The sequence below is a fragment of the Panicum virgatum genome, chromosome 9K (assembly GCF_016808335.1).
Source record: "Panicum virgatum strain AP13 chromosome 9K, P.virgatum_v5, whole genome shotgun sequence".
NCBI classification, from domain to species: domain Eukaryota; kingdom Viridiplantae; phylum Streptophyta; class Magnoliopsida; order Poales; family Poaceae; genus Panicum; species Panicum virgatum.
In genome coordinates, this window is record NC_053144.1 from 46,973,254 (window position 1) to 46,980,355 (window position 7,102).

The 7,102-nt window shown below is 55.1% G+C and overlaps 1 pseudogene; it reads left to right on the forward strand.

Moving 5' to 3' along the window:
* Window positions 1-3,323: 3,323 nt before the first annotated feature.
* LOC120651746 lies at window positions 3,324-5,893 on the forward strand (annotated as a pseudogene).
* Window positions 5,894-7,102: the final 1,209 nt, after the last annotated feature.

Genomic DNA, 7,102 nt, shown 5'->3' on the forward strand with positions numbered 1-7,102 from the left:
TACTTTGGTAAACCTACCACACAACGATCAAAATTTATAGGTGCAGCTATTGGTAAAAGGCATCAAAAACTCAAACTTTTCTGAGGGAAGCTATTCTATCATGATTAAAGCATCCACCATATGTAAAAGCATGAAAGAATAGTATGACAGGAAAATAAATATCACAGGCATATAATCATATTATATTGTGAATAGTATGGCCTCTTGCATCACAATGGGCTCCATCGCCATGGCTCCAAGGTGACCTCCATTGCCATCCGTCCTGTCTTGTGGTGATCATCATCGCCATCATGATTGAAATCTCCATGAAAAGATACTAAGCTACTACATCTAATAGCTAGTGAAATAATTACATGAGGATTCAAACATCACAAGTCGACACGCAGGTCCGTTATACAATAATGGTGCAACCTCAACCCGGTTGTGTTAACTTCCGACACGCAGGCCGCACAAATCATACCATTCACATCACACCCTGCAAAAACAAGTTAGGCGTACGACGTGTTCTACCAAAGTAGCGCTTGGGAAGCCGCTACAGCGAGAAAGCAACGGCGGTCCCCCGCGGGTCTCAGGGCAGCGCCCTGAAAACCTCACGGAATTACACAGATCGCATCTATGGAATCCCTATGAAAATCTCATCAGAGTGATCGCATCATCTCAAATCCGAGCCATTCATAATGCCTCAATTTTCACTAGGTCAATCACCTTGACCGTGCAAACTTTGCACTTGAGAAGACTGCATCTACACATGACCTTGATCTGTTGGTTCAATCTGCTGACTATGCACACAGTTAGTCCCGATGGTGATTCCAGCCGGTAGGGACATGTCGTATGCATAACAAAGAAAGAACACAAACTAATCTTTTGTCATATGCCGCGCAATCAACTCGCTCCAGTTTTAACCCCTTATGACCAATTGATCTAATCAAACCGTGCAAAAGTAATAGATCCAATCTACAACAACAACATATCACCTATATGCAAAAGATCCAGACCAAAAACTACGCAAGATGGCTCTGGTATCACTGTAGGGAAACGGGTAGGCTACGCTAGCATCACTACCGCATAAACCCAAGATACTTGCGAGTAGAAGATCATAGATCGTTACCACTAGACGCGCAGCGCAGCGGAAGAAGTCGCGCGTCGATGTAGAGGAAGTAGTAGATCACGTCCCACGAACCGAGCTCCTCGTACTTGATCTCAGCAGCCGATCAGCGCAGCAGTCGCAGCAGCGCCTCCACGGAGTCCACACGTACGGGGATGAAACGCCGGGCGTCGGTGTGCTAGCACCGCACGCACGCAAGGGCGGCGGCCGAGAGAGAGGAAGGGGCGGCGGCTAGGGAGGTGGCGCGGCTCAGGTCATCGCCCCCCTAGCCCCTCCCTCATATATATAGGGCGTACTAATAGGCTTCTATCTCATAGGCCCATTAGTAACCCTAATCCCTCTTGGATCAATATCCACTTGGGCCTTTAAACCGTATTGTGATGATGGGCTCTTGGGCGTATCACCAACAATCTCCACTACTCGCCGGCCCCTTGCTGGCTGAATCACGCAGCTCGAGACGAAAACGTATGGGTACATGCGCAGAACTAGATGTATCTTGTCATCCTCCGATCTCGTGTGCTGATTTATCCGTGTGCCAGGTATATATGTGTGCTGACTACATAGATGTTGAACACAATAGATCATATGCATATACAAGCATTAAGTATTTCTATCTTAAAAATAATTCACCTCTTTCAGCCAAATCATAATATGAGCAGGCTGAATTGGAGACGTTGTTTGACATGCGAGTTCCTTTCGCCGGCAACCGGTGTTATTATAAGTCTTGCTCTGAAGAAGAGCAACGCCGACGACAGCACAGCCTGCACAGTGCAGCCATGATGCACAGCACTGCCTTGCACTGCGCCGATATGATGGAGCACTGGCTCCACCGGGAGAGGAGAGCCATGCGCTGCGCTGCTGCTGCACGCTGGGTTTTGGCATGGCCGAGGTGCAAGCAAAGCACTGACCGGCAAGAAGAATTTCTCGGAATTCTTTTTCTGCGGTTCTGAGGGTGTGTTTAGTTTATTTTATAAAATTATGTAAAGATGTAAAGATGGCATTTGAAGTACTAAATGAAGTCTATTTGCAAAACATTTTGCATAGATGGGTTGTAAATCACGAGACGAATCTAATGATGCTAATTAATCCATGTTTAATCAATAATTAGCGGACGGTTACTGTAGCATCACTGTTGCAAATCATGAATTAAGTAGGCTCATTAGAATTGTCTCGCGATTTACAGTCCATCCATGCAAAAAGTTTTGTAAATAGACTTCATTTAGTACTTCAAATTAGTAAGATTCCGTTTCACTTTAATACATTTACGGCTTTTTTGCAAAAACCTGTAAAGATCTAAACAGTGCCTGAACCATAGTCACAGGATTCGGGGTCGATGCCTCGTCCCTCGACCCGGGAACGTCGTTCCGATTCGAGGGTCGGGGTCGAAGTGGGTCAGTGTCCATTCAAGGTTGGATCGTGTCCCGGTTTGAAAGGGGTCGCAGCCCCATTGCTAGCAGATTTAATTGGGATAAGGAGGTTAAGGACAGTGGATTGGTGTGGTTTTTGTTAGACAATGAGCTGAGTACGTGTAGCATGGTCTAAATATACTATTTTATATGTTTCTTATATGCTTGTGCAGATTAATTTCTTCATTAGTAGCATATATATAGTTTTTGTCTTTATCGACCCGAAGATATCGACCCCGATGAATCAGGGTCGCGTCCCACATAATAATTTATCGTTCCATAGATGTATACCCCCTTCGTACCATAATTTTATAAAGTGACGACCCTCGACCCTCGACCCCGTTCCTCGACCCGGTCGACCCAGGAACTTTGTGACTATGGCCTGAACCCCTGTGTGCTAGTGTGGTTTAGAGCTCCTGGCGGCTGGCACAACATGCAAGCTCCTACAAACAGTTTTATGTCCGCGGCAGAAATATCTCTTTTCCCTGCGCCATTGCATCAGGAATTTTGCACAGCACAGCCTTTTGCTGTTGCTACCAAAACGAGAGCAACAGTGCTAAAGCCTCCCCTCCCTTTGAGCTTTTTTTTTATTTGTTTCAGCGAAAAAACTACTGTGGTGGAGAGGGAGAGAAAGAAAGTGATGGAGAGAGAGAAAGGGAGATGAAAGAGAGAGGAGGAGGAGGAGGAGGAGCAGGAGCAGGAGGCTGGCTAGTAGGACAGACAGTAGGAGAGGAGAGGAGTGGAGGAAGGCAAGTCCTCGGCGAGAAGGCCACCCCACTTTATTTGCCTTTTCATGTTGCACGCTATCATTTCGAGATTAAGACGCTGCCAGGGGAATAAAATACTCTCCCCTCCCCCACACAAACCTCCTCACCCCTTCTTCCCTTCACAAACAAACCGCACAAGAGAGAGACCACCACGACAGAAGGAAGAGGAGGTAGAGAGAGAAAGGGCCGGCCGTGTAGCTAGCTTGTCTGAAGCGAGAGAAGAAACACAAACACCCGTAGGACAAGACGTGTCGGGAGGAGGAGGAAGAGGAGGCCAAGGAGCAGCACCATCGCCATTCCTTGGTCTGGTTGCTGTTATGAGGTGTTGGATTAGATGAGAGGAATGCTCTTTGCTGGTAGCGCACGAGAGGGGCACGCGGGGACACTGCTACTGCTGCAACAGCAACAACAACAGCAGGGGCTCGCCGCCGGCAAGGTCTCCGGCGCCGGCGGCCTCTGGGAGCCCACCTCGGTGCTCGACCACAGGCACAGCCCCAGCCCGAGCCCGCCCACCTCGGCTTCCACGCTGTCGTCGCCCCTGGGCGCCGCGACCGCCGGCGTGGCGGCCCTCGCCGGTGCTAACGCTAAGAACGTCTCCCCGCCGCCACCGGCGGGGGCATGGCCGGGGGGAGCGGCCGCGGAGGAGGCCGCCGTGGGGGGCAAGGAGGAGTGGCAGCTCACGCCGCTTGACATGGGCCTTGGAGCCGGCGAGGGGTGGGACGCCGCCGGCTCTGTTCTGTCCGACGGCGCGGCGCCGCCGGGGCTAGCCCCCGACCACACCTTCCTAAGGTGGATCATTGGGGGCGAGGACGCGTCCGCGGGCATGGGGGCCGTCATGGATCCGGCGGTCCTCGAGCTCGACCACGCCCCGTCCATGATGTCGCCGGCGTTCGGGTCCAGCATGCCTTTCGCGCCGGCCATGGAGGACACCAAGGCCCCGCCTTCGCCCACGCGTCCAACCTCCTGCTCCACCACCACCAGCACCACCCCCAGCCACACGCGGCGTTCTTCGGCTCGCACCCGTCCTTGGACGCGGCGCCGCCGACGCCTAAGCGGCACCACCCGATGGCCCCCGCGCCGGCGCCGAAGCTGCAGTCTCTGCCTGGCCCCGCCGCCCCGGCGGCCGGGTTCGTGCCCGCCATGAAGCCCAAGGCGGAGGCAGCAGCGAACGACGAGGCGGCCGCTGCGGTGGACCAGCTCGCCGAGGCTGCCAAGCTCGCCGAGGCCGGCGACGCCTTCGGCGCCCGCGAGATATTGGCGCGGCTCAATTATCGGCTCCCCGCCGTCCCCGCGGCCGGGACGCCTCTGCTCCGCTCAGCCTTCTACTTCAAGGAGGCTTTGCGCCTTGCGCTCCTCCCCCACCGGCGAGGCCCCGGCGCCCCAGGTGTCGACGCCGTACGACGTGGTCCTCAAGCTCGGCGCGTACAAGGCCTTCTCCGAGGTCTCCCCCGTGCTCCAGTTCGCGCACCTTACCTGCGTCCAGGCGGTGCTGGACGAGATCGGCGGCGCCGGGCGCATCCACGTGCTCGACTTCGACATCGGCATGGGGGAGCAGTGGGCGTCGCTGATGCAGGAGCTTGCGCAGCGGTGCCCCGCGGCGACGCTCAAGGTCACCGCATTGGTGTCCTCGGCGACGCACCACCCGCTGGAGCTGCAGCTGATCCACGAGAACCTCGCCGGCTTCGCCGCCGAGCTCGGCGTCTTCCTCCAGTTCGCGGTCTTCAACCTCGACACCCTGGACCCCCGCGGAGCTGGTGGCCATCACCAGCGGCGACGCCGTCGCCGTGCACCTCCCCGTGGGCTCGGCCCACGTGGCCGCAATGCCGGCCGTGCTCCGCCTGGTGAAGCGGCTCGGCGCCAAGGTGGTGGTCTCAGTGGACCACGGCGGCGACCGCACGGAGCTCCCCTTCGCCGCGCACCTGTTCCAGGCGTTCCAGTCCTGCGTGTCCCTGCTCGAGTCCGTCGACGCCGTGCGCCCGGACGCCGACGCGGTCGCCAAGATGGAGCGGTTCCTGGTGCAGCCCGGCGTGGAGCGCCGCGTGGTGGCGCGCCACCGCGCGGCGGCCATGGACAAGCCGCCGCCGCCGTGGCGGACCGTGTTCGCGGCGGCGGGGTTCGTGCCGGTGCAGGCCAGCACCTTCGCCGAGTCGCAGGCCGAGGCCCTGCTCAAGAGGATGGCCCTCATGGGGTTCCGCGTCGAGAAGCGCGGCGGCGCGCTCTGCCTCTACTGGCAGCGCGGCGAGCTGGTGTCCGTGTCCGCGTGGCGGTGCTGACGCCGCCGGCCGCCAGCCGTGAATCTACCACCCAGCCCGGTTTAGCTAGGACTAATGATCCTACTGCGAGCAAACAAAAAACGTATTTTTCACCGTCGTCGTTGTAAACTTGTAATGGTCCACCGATCTGATCGCCTGCTTATTTAGTGTCCTAAAATTGGAGTGCGTCGTCTGTCGCCTGGCTTGCAGGCCGGTCGCTCTGCTCGCGTTGATCAGCAGAGCCGATTGTGTTTGGAATAGCAGGTTGTAAAAGGTAGGTGCGGTGCGGTAACCAGTGCATTCTACCACCCGTGTTATTGCTGTGAAATCAATCAATGGTTATGGCGTTTTAAACCTGGACCACCCGTGTTTTCTACCTTCTGCAAACTGGTCCTATTCCTAACCGAGAATTCGCCTACAGAAACGCTCATCGTTTGCATCTGCAATTCGAGCGCATCTACCCCTGTACGGCTTTTATGAAGTTTCCTGCTCAAACCATGAGCGAAAACATTGTCTCCTATGAAATTCACAAGTTCGAATTCCGAGTCCAAGCCCAGAAACTTGATTCAGGCCGTCATATTAAAAGATCATCATAGTATGTTCTTGGCAAACTGGATTACGGACAAGCGGCTGCTTTCTCCTTCGAGAGAGCGCGGCGGCCCCCTGTAAAAGGAGGAGGCTAGCGGCGTGTGCTCGAGAGTCAAGAGCGGCGTGACAATTGGACGACGGAGAACAATCTGCGGCCCAGCAGCCAGCATGGCGGGCGAGGGCGAAGCAAAACAACGATCGGGAATAAAGGCGGTCACCGCATGGACGCCCGCCGGAAGCAAGCATAAAGGCGGCCGGCAGTTTTGTTCCCGAGTGGGATTCCGATTTGCACTTGCCCAGGGTTAACAAAGATATACTACTGCTAGCACACTCCGGTTGCTTAGCCCCCTAAACAAGCTCTCGCCGTCGTCGCCGTGGTGGCTTCACCAAGGCTCTAAATCTACCTGTCTTCTATCCTCGTAGATGTTCTAAGCTAGCATCAGTCACTCCTGATTCCTGAAAGCAGCCAGGATCGCCATTTTTCATTACTGCCAGATCGAGAGAGTTCAGCATCCTACCAGCCGGTAAGTTTTACTGTTGCGCTGGCTAGGATCACTAGCATGGTGCATGCAGAAAGGGGAATTTGGGTTCCACGGTAGCAATACTTTTGGCATGGTTACTTTTGAAATTCGTTACTTTTGCCTGCCCGGTGAAAAGCGACAGTTAGCCATGGTGCCGGCGCGCACTGTTCCATCCACGGGCTGTCATGCTCAAAAATGGGCGCATTACAGCTTAACCGAAGGTGCTAAACCGGGCAAGTTCCTTATCCATTCCTGCCTAGTAGAACAAAAGAAACCCTGCGGGAACAATTCCGGTGCGCGGATAACCCTGCTCATCATTCAGAGGACGTATGCCCGCTGGGGTCGCCGCTGGCTGCACACACAAGCCACCACCCACCCACTGCATCCTGCTACGCACTGTCCTATCATCGCCGTGATAAGAATTCGCCTGCTGCCGCGGCAGCAACGAACCGTATCCCTGCTT